This window comes from Epinephelus moara, chromosome 1 (assembly GCF_006386435.1).
Source record: "Epinephelus moara isolate mb chromosome 1, YSFRI_EMoa_1.0, whole genome shotgun sequence".
Lineage (NCBI taxonomy): Eukaryota > Metazoa > Chordata > Actinopteri > Perciformes > Serranidae > Epinephelus > Epinephelus moara.
Window position 1 is genome coordinate 35,087,187 of NC_065506.1, and position 15,036 is coordinate 35,102,222.

A 15,036-nucleotide genomic window follows, 5' to 3' on the forward strand; every position below is an offset into this window, starting at 1 on the left:
CAGCCCATGTGCTCGCCTCGTCACGGCTGACTCATTCAATTATCTGACTCACCAAGCCACTCAATCTCCAACTGTGCTCAGGGCTGCATGTGGGCCAATTTCTACACACAATATATATCTATGCCTTATATTTATATCCCTCTTTAGATATATAATTATCGCCTGTGTCTATACAGTATGAAGATGTACACCCTCCTCTTTTTGTGTCATGTTGATTTGCGTAAACAAGGCATCTGTCTCGGATGCCAGAAATAGAGCGACATGATGGTTCACATGCCCATGACACCCTGCTGCACCAAGACACACATGCATGCACATTTAAAATAAACAGGCTCGCGTGTGCAAAGACACAAGGACGCCCAACCTGTGATGCCATTTTTAGAGTTACATCAAGCTGTCCTGCCTGTTAGCAACTCTCAGTGTCGAGCTGGAGGTGAAGGAGGTGAGCCGTTTTGTTGAAATCATTATCATGGCTATTCCATTCGCTAAGTGCGGTCATGACCAGAGGGACGTACGAATGTTTAAAAATGTCTTGAAATTAAGCCAATGTTAAGCCTTAACACGAGAGCATCAAGCTGATGACAGAATATTCTAAAGCTTTTACTTTTCAGCCATTATTGATATGACGATCAAAGTAACAGAATAAAGAGTATTGGATGTAAGACTGTCTTCTAATCTGTCTCAGCACAATGGACCAGAACTGAGTTATAGCTCTGTTGCTCAAGTCAGCAGCACTGTGTGAAAAGGATAGCAGCTTTCTTAGTGTCCTTCAGTTGTTACGTATTGTTCTTTATATCGCCATGGACAAACTGTGGCTGATGAATTACAGCAATGCAATAGAATCCAGTGTGTGGATGTTAAACTGAATGCATTGACTGACTAAATATTTGAAGACATAGAATGAGCAATGTTGTGCATAGCTGTCGATTTCTGTTTCATGCATCTTAACCATCATGCATAGAACATTACTTTAGATTCACACAAGAGGTCGAGGCTTAGAACAAAAAGCCAACTCATCACTCTTTTCACAAGTTTTACCAGGCTAATAAAAGCATATCCATGCTATATTACAAAGGCTGGATGAATAAATAAGTCTCACAGTGATTGTGCTTTTCTACACGTTTCACTTTCAAGAGTTTTCTCTTATTTTATTAATTCTCATCCTCTGCCGCTCCCCTCATAAGGATGATATACGACCAAGGGATTGGCCCGATGAAACACGAGATTGTCTGCCACTGTCTGTAATTAACATGAGCAGGTACACACAGAAAGCCCAAAGATCTGACAGTATTCCCCTTGAATGGGCTGAGAGGGCCCAGGGACACCATTACCCTAACTGATGAGGGCTATTTCTCATTCCTGGCCAGTCACTTCACAGCCATTAGTGTGTGCATTATCGACCTGTGGAGAGGTCTTTGTGCTCACGGGGAAACACCTGCAGGTCAAATCATCCCACCTCCCCCACCCCTCCACAGTCCTCTCTAACCCTCATCAGCAGGCATGAGATCAGGGAGAGAGAATAAGAGCCGTGGTTCCCGTGTGGGAGATGGAGCGACAAAAGAGAGAGCGAGATAGTGTATGTGTGCGATGTAATATATGGAGTGTGGGTGTGAATAGATGTACAGTATGCATTCAAGTGCACAGCACAAGTAAAAGGGGAGGAAGGCAAGAGCAAGAACGACAGCGGTGGTAACACAGTTTAACCTCTGTGTTTTAATAGAGGATTTATTTTTTAAATTACTGATAGTTATAGTACATCATTTTAGAGGACTAATGATATGAAGCTTTTCAGATGAACCAAGATTTTGCCAGACACAAATTATTATTTATTTATTTTTATCAATTTCTTATGACAGCATATTAGGGCCACTGTGAGTTAAAACATATATAATTTTGTAATTTCTAGCACAATGAAAACACAACATAACATGGGATGAGATTACACAGAAAGATTTATATGCATCGTAAAAGGAAGAAAGGTACCCATATAAGTTTTAACACAGACAAAACAGGGAGGCCTATACAGAGAAGAGACAAATTATAGCGCGCATGTGAAGTCTACATTCTCACTGAGACTTTTAGGTAGTCAGTTCACGGATCCAAAAAGCTTCCCTTTGGTTAACGGTGCTGTATGTAAGTCTGGTAAAAGATAGTTGATTGTTGAGTTTCATTCCTAGGTCGTCAAACACCCATGCTTTCGGTTGGTGGTTAGGTCTGACTGCCAACCCAAAGTGTGTGTATTAGATGACCTGGGTGCAGTTGTTTAGAAGTAATCTGAATGAATTTTGGCTGTCAGAATGGATCCAGCTCATTCTCATTCCAAAGTCGTCAAATACCACCGCATTGTCAGGGATTTCAGCGTCAGACATCTGACACCCAAGTGGCAGTATGTGATGTCTTTGGATAAGTATGTGTTGGATGTTCAGAAGTCTGAGTTCGCACTAGATCATATAATGTGGTCTTGGCTTTGATATGGATCAAACCTTCAGTATGCGTTTTTAGTAGGATCGACATACCTTTGAACCAAAAAATGATGATTATCCTGATCCCAGCAGGAGAGGGAGAACAAATGTAATTTTGCACTTGATTTGATAAAGCAGACATTTGGTTACCTATCAATCCTTTCAGTACAGTGAAGAAAAAATAGAGGGTGTTTCTCCCCATAAAAAATCCCCAAAAAAGCTGTCATCATTGAACAAAAATTCCTTAAATTTAAAAAGTTTCGGTCTCTTTGGTAGCACCTTAGGCGATAGGAGGTAACTGCATTGTGTTTGTTGGCAGACTGCCTACATTGTGATATCTAGTCCCACTTAGAGCGCTGGTTATCTGGGTTTGGAAATCTTGAAGAGCTTGTATCAAGATCAGGCTGATCTAATCCAATGTTGCTTTGAAAAACCAGCACAATTGTAAAATGGATTAGCTGATCCTGAATAGCAAAACATGGGATTTAAACTCTTTGAACTGGGCCCTCGGTATGAGACTCAACAATCAGCTATCTTCCTCCAGAGTTACACACAGCACCTTTACATTTCTGTATTCCCTACCTTGCCTGGTGCTCTCAGCCTCAAGCCTCTACTGAAGACATGGATCTATAGGACAAGGTAGTACAAAATGTAAACCACACTTAGTGTTTAATTTTTACTTCTTAAGATTTCATTAAACTAATTGATCTTTCCCTTTGGGTTTCTTTGTTTGTGTTTTCCTCACACAGAAACAAAAAGTGCATTTGTTTTGGTCTTTGTGGATTTTGTTTTCTAGTGAATTTTAATGGTGGCAGGAGGGTGTATGTGGGATTGTTTCAAAATGAACAATGATGCACATGTTTATCGTAATGAAGAGAGATGTCAGACAGTACAACAGTGTGGCTCATTGATGTGTTTTTAATAGTTTTTGGACAATAATGGTGGTCTGTGGCACAGAGGAATAAGATTTATCAGACTTTAGCTACACAGGCAATTATTGTTAGTGGCAGTAATTCATTGTTGATTTTGGTTTTTAATGGATTGTGATGACAAATATCACCAGACTAAGGCCCCAATCAGACAGAACGCGTTTTAGCAGCATGGGGCAGCTTTTTGAAATAGTTTTCAATGGGAGTGAAGAATTTTGCTTGCTGCTTCTGCGTTGCTGAGTGCCTTGCATTTTTCCACTCTATGTGCCTCGTGTTTTTGCAGGAGTGCCTTGAACACTTGAAAAAACTAGAACCTGGATCAGGAAAAATGCCACATCATTGCCATTTTTCCAGTTGCCCAATCAGATGAATTAAATGGTGGGCCATCTGTGGTGGAGATGACAACAAGTAGTAGCAAGTAGTAGATTGACGCTGATGTTAGCTCACTTTCAATGTTGCCCTACGCAAGCTACAAGACATACCTGCACAAACTGCTGCCTCAACTACTTTTTAACGTTTTATCAATTTGAGCATAGCGTTAGTTCAGGCAGGACACGATGTCAAGCTCAGCTCACATCCCAGCTACATCAGCTGACCTCAAACAGCCCAATCAACTGATGGAGCAGCTGACTGATGGAAGGGAGTCAGCTGATAGATCACATGATTACTTTCTATGCAACCAATTGGCGAAACTCATTCAGGGCGCCCTATTTAAACTGCTCTGGCCTGCCTACTGTTGCTGCTTCCTCTGCAAGCTCCTTTGCAACCCGCCTCCTCCCCAGCTCCTCCTTTTAATGCTGTGTCTGACTTATCAATGTCATTTCTGTTTGTCATTGATGCTGCTCTGTTCTGTTCGGTGTTTGCTGTTGCTCTCCCTGCCTCAGGCAGGAAGGGCAGAGAGGTGTGCTCTCTCCGCCTCAGGCTTTCCTTGTTTGCACATGGAAGGGCAGAGGGGTGTGCTCTCTCTGCCTCAGGCTTTCCTTGTTTGCACATGGAAGGGCAGAAAGGTCCCAGAACAGAGCCATACCGCGAAATATAATACTGCAAATGGAAATAAAGATTTCTTTGACTAAAGTCTTCCTGAGTTAACTGTAATTAGACCCGATGATTGCCGGCAGATTGTTAAACTGTGCCTGACTCATCCTTATATCAGCCTTGAACCAACCATCCTTCAGGCGAAGCTCCTGGACCAGCAGGCTTTCATCGTTTGCACGTGGAAGGGCAGAGAGGTCCCAGAACAGAGCCATACCACCAAATACTGCAAATGGAAATGAAGTTTTCTTTGACTAGAGTGGTCCTGAGTGAACTGTAATTAGGCCTGATGATTGCCTGCAGACTGTCAAACTGTACCTGACTCATCCTAAAATCATCCTTGAACCAACCATCATCCAGGCGAAGCTCCTGGACCAGCTGTTGGTATTTCCTGTGACTTCTCCTCTTTCTGAGGGTCTCATGTATCAACAGGGATCTCCGTTTTCCTGTGACCAACATACTGTCTGGGAACAGCCTCTCATCCTCAATCAGAGTCAGAGCAAGTGACCTCTGCCTGTCCATTTTTTATGCAAATTTGCCGGTACAGATCTGTGAGTTTACCTCATAGTGGTTAAGCTAAGGACAGGTGATTCAGTAGTTACCTAGCAGCAATAAATTAAAAAAAAAGGCACAGAAAGTTGCAAAAGCTCTTCGTCTGAGCAGGACAGGCTCCAACAAAAAGGGCAGTGTGGTGTGCCTCGTATTTTGCAACCTGCAAAATGTGCTCTGTCTGATCGAGGCCTTATCCCTTAAATAGGTCTTCCACTCATTTTGGATCTTACACAAAGCAGTAATTTTAGTGATTACGTCCTACAGTCAGAATTAACCTGTGGAGTTTCTCAGACCTTCTAAATTAATTTAATTCATTTTATCTGGTACGTACAAAATGTTCATGCCTCATCTGTCTTTTTTTTTCTCTACACACATCAGCTGAGGCAAACTGTTGAGGCTGAGAGGGTGACTAGCTGTCATTTAACATAAGTTGCCCTCTGTACACACAGTCAACTAGCCTCCTCTGGTGTGGCCTCATCTCCTTCTCCACTGTCATTCCAACTGACAAGTGACCTAAAAACTCACCTTGGAAGTGCTCACATCGCCCTGTTTAGACAAGTGCCAGGGAGGCCACCCAACGCTCACAAAATGCCTGACAAGAGACAATGTGCACAAGTTTCAACAGCCTCGAGCTGTTTGTCTTAACAACCCCTGGGAACCACTTCCATAGATTCAAGTTCTCTTCAGCTAAGTAGATTGGCGGAGGGCTGCAGTTAATCTCATGACTGATGTATCTTCTCAGCCGCTGGTCACAGCAGCATCAATGGTCCGCGCGCAGATGAAAGCATTCATCTGTTATTCAAAGTGAGAGGCCCAGGGCCTGCAATCGCCTTCTATTCTCTCTTCTATAGATACATTAAATATATTTAAACATGAAATGGATCTTAGGCTGCTTTTCAGTGGCTGATGTACATCTGTGTGAGTGTGCTTTACCGCAGCGACCATGTGAACGTTCACCTAACTTCAAAGCCAACTTCTCATTGCCATGTTAAGCTGCTAACTGCTTTGAAGGGGAAAGAGCTAATGTAGCTGCGTGTTTGTGTGTCCAGGTGTGTGCGTGTTTGCTTTGTGCAGGCATCCAGAGGAGAGAATAGTCCTTCAGTCAGCCACCGCTGAACCCTTATTCAGCTTTTATTCACCCACATCATGATTATGTTCTAATACACATGAATTAATCCGAACTGTACACATTTCCTCCTGTCCCCCTGTCTTGTTCTACTTAGTACCAAAAGGAGCAAAGACACGTGTTAGCCCCTGTAACAGGCCTAGTATCTATTCTCTGTGTGAGCAGATCAAAGCATTAATGCTAGACAGGTAGGAGACCTGAATGAAATGCTAATGCTAATCCTATTAACATTCCAGGCATGCCGAGTGGCTTGCTAATGGCTGGCGCTATGGGTTGGATGGGAGTCATCTTATTTAGGGAGATCGAACTGAAGGCATTCATCAGAGCATTGATATCATCACACATTATATGAACAGCTGCATATATTTTTCATAGGGTTGACATTGTAGGGAGATGCAAGTGTGGCGCCACATAAATCAAACTGACAATACAATGGACCTGAAATGGATCAGGGTAAGACAAAGAGGATGCAAGAAGTAGCATGCATATTTCCCTCGCACTCCCACACACGCAGACACACACACACACACACACACACACACACACACACACACAGTCTCCTTTCTCTTTTCATAGCTAAATGCAAATGTTCCGCTTCTTCCATGGTTCATTTATCCAGTATGTAATTAGTCTATTCTATTTCATAAATCAATGACTGAAGACTCTTCCACTGGTCTTTGACAACCACAAGTTCTTGTTTCACAGAAATGAAAGTTTTATGACCTTGCGGTGGGGGGGGGGGGAAAGATACATTTTAAATGTTACCAGGGTCAATATGAGAATAAATATTCAGACTGATAATTATAATTTTGCTGACTTCACTGTATGGTACGTTTAAAGTAATGGAAGTAGCTGAAAGCTTTTCAACTAATGTGGACAAAGGCTACCACACTGACATCTTAGTCACTGGCCCCCACATGGAAACTTATATTTTCTAATTATGATAAATGCTTTCTAGACTTGATCTAGCTTAATTGCTTTAGTCCACCATGTTCAATATTCCTTTGGTTTTTACAGTTATGAACATCTATCCATCTATCCATCTATCTATCTATCTATATGTATTTATTCTGATGTGTAACACAACAGCATTGGCTATAATAATCATTTACTGTCCCTGCTTCATGGCGGCTGATATTGTTGTCCTCTGTTTGGAGGGAAAGAAGCTCCTGGACCTCATTACATCAACATTTTGCAGACATTTTTGTTCTTCTGTTCTTCCTCTTCGTGTTAGCTGCTAACTGCTGCTAGCTTTTTGTTGTATTTTTTTTAAATCTCCCAGCGTTGGATCACACACACAACACATTGCTGAAACCTCACACCTGTCCCATCCATGGTCACGTCCTGCTGGCTGCCTCTTTTACACAATTATGATTTCAGCGCTGTCGTTAGCTCTACTGCCGTCTTAAAGGGAAGAAAACTCTGTCCTGGCATGACATTCCCACTTAAACAGGCAGTATAAAAAGGACTATTGACAGGATCTGCAGTGCAGCATGTGTTTCATCTACATGCTGAGAGCTTTTACAAAAGACCAGACAAATGACCCAGGCTCCACTCAGTTATGGTCTGGAAATTGTATCACCGAAAATCTACAAAACCCCAATTTCTAAAAGACCCAGACGACTCAAAAATGTGTTGTTATTGTGTTTATATCCTCTAAAATGTCTGACCTCGACGATACTGACTTGTGCACAGTTGGTCACCAGAGAGGTGTTTTCATATTCCTCTACTAAAGGGGGCGATGTCTGTGCACACACAGCGGGCAGGCTAGATTACGTATGTCACTGGTACAAAATCCAGTTGCTGTCTAATATGTGAAACACATAGTAAAGGGTGGTTTGATAGAAAACACAATAGAGTGTGCAGTTTTTGGATGTAAACCGGACCCTGGAGGTTCCTTCGCTATCTACCAAAAAACCCACTGTAGCAGATATAATAGTATGTTTCAAAAATACTAACACTGTGTCAGCCACTGCCAGTTTCCAGATAACAAGCTAAGAAACAACGTAAAGAAATAAAAGATGCTAGTTACACTCACCATACTTGCCAATTTCGGTGCGCAACAGACTCTTCATCTGAGTCAGGTTTGGACTGAGGCTCAAACATGTATGTCTGAATCTCTACGATGTTTCATCTAACGCTAATGCTAGCCATCTTAGACTGCAGCGCTCTTTCACGAGTCAACTTAGCATGAGCAGAGCTAGAGAAGGTGGAAACAAAACCTTCCACAAGCAGCAGTGGCAGGCAGGGCGGAGGCCTGATCCAGAACTTCTCAGTGAGGGAGGAAGATCTACTTCCAGCCAGTGGTGTAGTGGAGGGTATATGCAGGTATTCGGGGTATGCCAACACATTCTCACTCCGACCTCATCACATATCGACATTTGGTCATGGACCTTCCATGTCCAGATACAACGTGAAAGGTACCCTGGGTGCGTTGGTTGTTGATATTCTGGGACGCTGCATCAGGTTCTGCCTGTTACATGCATTGTCTTCTTTCAAGATACACTTCTGTTTTTATGGGACATATACCATTTACGTACCATCTCTCTCAAAATGTACACACTACATCAGTACAACAACGTAAATTTATGTTTTTTTCCTCCAACAACTAACACACTGGGTTGGGTTCGGGCAACAAAAGCACATGGTTGGGTTTAGGAAAAGGGTTTGGCTTTATACTCTCACGGGACATGAACACCACTCTCCCAGGTGAAAGTCGTGTTTGTTGGACCAGCCGATTAAGTAAATATACTAGGGCCGTAACGGTACGTGTATTTGTGTCAAACCGTTCGGTACGCGACTTTCGGTTCGGCACGACCCTGTACCGAATTATTAGGCGCAGGATATTATTTTATTTTATTTTGTTTTATTTTAATTCCGTTTTTGCGAGCCAAACCATTTAAAATATCTAGTTCCCCGACGGACATAATTGAGTGACGGACCGAGTCCGACCGTAAATCTCCGCTTTCACTTTGTGCAGCGCATTCTCGCATTTTGACAACATGGCAAGTGAGCCTGACGAACCTGAAGACCCACCCGCAAACCTTAAGTCCTCCGTTTGGGAACACTTTGGTTTCAGGGTAAAATACGAAGATGGAAATAAACAAGTTGACAAGACAAAAGCAGTGTGCCGACACTGCAGAACAGCGGTCGGGTATGTACTTGGAAACACGTCTAACATGCTAACGCATCTAAAGCGACACCACCCGAGTTTGAACGTTAACCGGCACGACTAGAAAAAGCAATCTGGTGCAAACTACGATATCGTCGTCGTTTAAAAAGAAAGAGCGTTTCCCTGACCATCGCGCTAAAGAAATAACCAACGCCATTGGAGTTGAGTAAAATTGTTTAAGCTGCACTTTAGATATAAGCATGTTTTGTTTACTGCACTTTAACAAAGTGGGAAAGCTAAGTAAGTTCCTAGTAAAACTGAATCTGAGCAGGCTTTAAAGCTGACCAGCTGCACTATACTTTTTATTTTAATTGAGTAAAACTGTTAAAGCAGAAATGTATATTTATATTTTTCATTCAAAAAATGTGTTAAAAAAACAGCAGGATTTTATTTTTCACTTTTATATTTCTATTTTCATTCAAACAATGTGAAAAAGCAGGATTTTATATATATTTGTTTCATTCAAAAATTGTGTAAAAAGAGTTAACTGCTGTGGTGGTATGTTTTAATAAGGCTACCAATAAGTAAAAGATATTTAATAGTTGTCTATTTTTTTCATTACTGTACCAAAAAAAAACGAACCGTGACTTGTGTACCAAGGTACGTACTGAACCGTGATTTTTGTGTACCGTCACACCCCTAATATATACCGGCCACATATCATACCGATGTTAAAGGATGACTTTATTCGTCAGTGTCTGATGCCGCAAGTCACTGCCCAAGTGTCGGATTTCAATGATTGGAGTGAAACCAGGCTGGGTATACCCACCTCTTTCTCTGTCTGTTAACAGTATGCTCACCTATCAGTCAAAAAGCCATCGTAATGTACTGGACAGTATTCTCACTTCCTCCTTTGTAACCTACCTATCGGCCTATTTGTACACCCACCTCATCAACTACCACTACACCAGTGCTTCCAGCCCCTTTTCATAAGTTTTTTTTTAAAACCATTTTGTGGAAAAACCATGTTAAACAAATTATTAGTATTCATGTAAGCATTTCTTTATAATTTAAAGCGTGTCTGGATGGGGACTTTATGTTGTAGCCTTTGAACTTTAAAGGGAAATTCAGAATGAATGAACTTTAATAACAAAGGAGGAGCCTGAAGAAATTTAAATCAGGTGTTTCTAATTAGGCCTTTTTGTATAATTCATGCGAGAGAGGTTATCTTTAATTATTCACTGAGCGTCTTGCATGTCTGAAAAAAAGAGAAGCTGTTCAAGCTGTCAAACGAGGTTTATCCATCAATAGTGAGTTACCTGTGCATGTTTATCTAGAGTCTGTAAATAAGACAGGTGGTGAAACTATTCAGTAATCTAAAAAGTGCAAGTCATCCACACCCAGCTTTTCAATAAGATTCTGCATATGGTGGTTGATCTTCTGTCACTTCATCATAATTATACATCAGCAGCACACGTGCAAATCAATGCATTCATCACTCGGGATGCCTGCAGTGTGCTGGGAGATGTATCAAATGTGTGTGTGTGTTTTTTCAATAGGAACTTTGCCAGAACCCTAAAATAATTTTATCTTTTGAACCAACCAGTCTCAATAGATATCAAGTCAAGGACACTTATTGTGGAAATTCTCTTCCAGGGCTGTACTGTTGTACATTTCCAAGAACAATCTATATCATTCACTGTCTTCGGCCAGAGAGCGGGGATTTATATAAAGAACAGGCAGACAGGCAGAGAGAAAATAGATGGCATTTTATTTCCTGCAGGGAGAGAGAGAGAGTAAGAGAGTGCAAGATGGAGAGAGTATGGAGTACAGTATGTCTTCTGTCTCCTATTCGTTGGAAAACACTTTTGGTGCAGAGGTCATTATTTAGTCTTGTGATCTGGATAGCCAGTGCTGCAGAAGCCTAATGAAAAGTGCCTTAAACCCCTTCCCCACGTGTCACTTTTTGTTAGACAATATGATGGATGGTCCATTTTACAGCCTATTTCATCTGCTGTGCTGTTCTAAACTGTATTTTCAGGGTGCTTTTACTTGAAACATCCATTTTTGTGTGACATGGTTATTCATCAGGGAGGAGGCTCAAATGCACCAAGGCTTTCAGGAAGGTGGGGAGAGAGGCATGAACCCCACTGCATCCCTATGCTATCTTCCTCGGTCTCTGTCAATCTCATCTTATCCTCCTGAAGACACTTAAAGTATGTGGACACTTAACAGCAGTATACTGTTCTTGACTCCGAACATCCTATAATCTTAACCTCAAAGATAGCACACTGGGGAGCGTTATGGGATTGACAGACAACAAGTAGTCAGCGTTTAGCAGCTGTTTAAAGGTCCAGTGTGTAAGATTTAGGGAGATTTAGTGGCATCTAGTGGTGAGGATTGCAGATTGCAACCAGCTGAAACTTCTCCAGGAGGAGGTTTAGGAGGTTATTAATGTGAGCCTAAATATCCGCAGAGGTCTCGTCCTCTCCAAAACAAATGGAGCAGGTGGTTTAAACTGGTTTCTCCTACACTGCTTAGCATGTCTGAGACGGGCCGTTAGCCTAGCACCTGCAAATGTGTGCTCACCTTATTTCTGATATAGACTTTCTGGAGGTTTTTTCCATGAACTGAACTGACCTATGGCTAAGCCACGCCGCCCTCCACTCACTCGGACAAACTATCAACATTCAGTGGCTGGCGCTATGGCAGGTGTCACGGGAGGCAATTGATGATTTTTGGGGACATAACGATCAGATGTCATAACCAAGTAAGTAAGTAACCAAAAGGGCCTAAACTACGCATTGGAGGGATATATTCATCATTTTATTGTTGACAAGGTCGATGAAAAGCTTAAATTACAAGCCAAAATTTACAGGTCACAGTGTACGCTTGTGAACCACATCTCATTGCCGCTGCTATCAAAGACAACAAGTTAAAGTGCCACTGAAGTTAAGGCTTTTGTCTCAGAATATGAGAAAAGGATAACGGCCTTTTTACCATCTTTACCAAGAGTGTCTCTCCGTTAGTTTGGTGCTACAGTATTTACACTGAATCATTCAGCATAACGTTTGCCAACCTTTGTTATCTCTGCCATTACAGATAAGTTAATGAAGCTAAGCTCCAGAAGTTAACGTTAGCTTAACTAGAGCCCTTTGGACAACAGCTAACAATGATGTACGATCACCAAAGTACAAAACTAGAACAAAATAGGCTAATGAACTCCCAGCAAACAAGGTGACATGATGAACAACGCAGCTAGGAGCTAACGTTAGGCTAACTTTAGCTAACGTTAGCTAGAGATGTTAAAGATAACTTTATATTTCTTTCCAGCAAAGTGACAATATGTTGCCTCAAACACGATGTTGACTTACCTTAGAACAGATGTAGACATCATTGTTAATCTTATTCATGTTGAGTTGATGTTGTGGTCTAACGTTACCACACAACTTTATCCAAAAGGAGACACTTTTCTCGGTTGAGATGTGGTTTAGGAAAGGGTAAAAAATACACCTCGTCACCCAGCCTCTCAGGATACCTTGTGTCGGAGTTGCATGTACCCCATGCACATTGTTTGACCATTTTTAAACTTCAGATCTTCGAAAAAGCTCATAAAACCGAACAAAACTGACTTTATGTAATGCATTTCAATGAACGTCCAGGGAGAGAATGGCCTAGTGTATGGGAATGGCTAATTGCATTGTGACTGGCTCATCGCATTTGAGGGCGGGGCTTAGCCATAGGTCAATTGACCGCAGACCAAAGCAGTTTCATGTTACAAATCATGTTTCTCCTTCACTGTCTGGCATGTCGGAGACCGTCCGCTAACCTAGCACCTGCTAATCGGAGCTCACTCTCTGATAAATTAAGATCAAGACTTTCAGCAGATCTTCTTTTATTTGAATCTGAATTGTCTGCAGAAGTCTTCTTCTCTCCAAAACAAACAAACCTGGTGATTTAAATTGATAAAACACTAGACAAAGCAGTTTCACATTACAAATTAGTGTTCTTCCCACACTGTTTAGCATGTCTGGGATGGGCCGTTAGCCTAGCACCCGCTAATGTGTGCTCAATTCCCCAATCCCCAGTTTTTTTATTTACAAACGAACCCAGTGGGGAAAAAAAATCGACACTTTTATCGTGGAGGGGCTCCTAACTACGGTGGCTGACACGAAAATACAAAATGCGAATGACCCTATCTAGAGCCAGTGTTTGTTTTGTCCATTCTTGGCTATTGTAGAAACGTGACGGTGCAACATAGCGCTCGCCGTAGGCGAAGACCTGTTCCTTATGTAGATATAAATGACTCATTCTAATTAGTGAAAACACAATTCTTATTTTCAGGTGATTATACACTAAATAAAACACACTTATAATATTATATTCCATTTCTGTCAATATATCCCTGCAAATCCTTCACACTGGACCCTTGAAAGAAGAAAAAAAACAGGCAGAGGAAAAATGATCAGCCATGCCATCTCTCTCCTGATTCAATCACCGCAGCCCAGACAGCCTTTCTTCTTGTTCATAAACTAGTCCCTCTCACGTTGTGACACTCTGAGGGGAGGGCTGGGTAATGAGCAGACCTACAGGGGGGATGTGCATAGCTAGTCAGCCAGTCAGTCCTCCAGGTCACACTAACACAGAGAAGGAGCATTAAAAACGAGCCCAGGGACCTCGAGGGGGGTTTATGTGGTTATAAGGTCTCATCTGTGTCCGGTTGTGAAAATTATGGCTGTAATTTCCATTCTGCCTGATAAATGGCATCTACAGTTTTTACTTGGGTGATTGCCTTCCATAAATCTCCTCAGATTAAACAGTGTACTCTGTACTGATAGCACTTAAAAAGCAATCTCCTTCTCTAATGGCATCTTGTGTGCTGTAGTTCATAAGGTACAGTAGACTCAAAATAGTCAAACGGGTACTCACCTCATGGTATTTCATGCTGATGAACTTTTGTCTCAAAATCACACTTACGTGATATTCTGCAGCGAGGTTCAAGCTCAAGGGACGCAGATGAGCTGCACTTGAGAAATCCTTTGTGTTATTAGACCTCGGCTGCTCTGCTGCTCACAGAGACACGCACACCCAAAGCCACCAGTGCATTCCCCGTACGGCAGTATACTGTACCAAATTGATGTCCTGCCCCTAGGGTAGGTCATGTCATCCTAGGCCATGGTTGACGCATCGCTCTGGGGTGTTCACACATCTGGACCCCCTCACCCTGCCCCCTGCTGGTTCCCACAGGCTGAATAGCCCTCGCACAGACCTTTGGACATCACTGTGTCGTAGCAGCTGGGGACTACACATGTTTTTTTCTCCTAGCCTGTCAGCAGAAGGTCAGGCTCCTGCAACACCGAGTGACACTCACACACACGAGGGACACGTTGCTCAGTCATTTCTTAGTATCTATAAAATGCTGTACTGTTACATATATGTACTGCATGTGCTGTGAGCCGCTGTGTTTACAGTACTACCTGCGTCAGGACCACGTCGTCATGGCTTCCTGTTGCACACACACAGACAGTCACAATCACACACCATTGTATTCTTTTCCCCTCTCTCTGTTCCCAGTTGGTCGCTGGACACTAGAGCACCACAGGGGAGATGTTGACCCTGTTTGAGTAGAGTAACCCCTGCATCTGTCTGCAATACTACTACATCAGCAGAAAGCTTGCCACGAGGTATATGTCCAGCAGAGCAATTGTGTATGCAGAACAGCCTTTTCAAAGACAGGCACTGCATCACTACAGTTAACAGCCTCACGGCAGTGAATGTGAGGGGCAGGGGGGCGGGGGATGACGACCAAGCATGCTACCTATG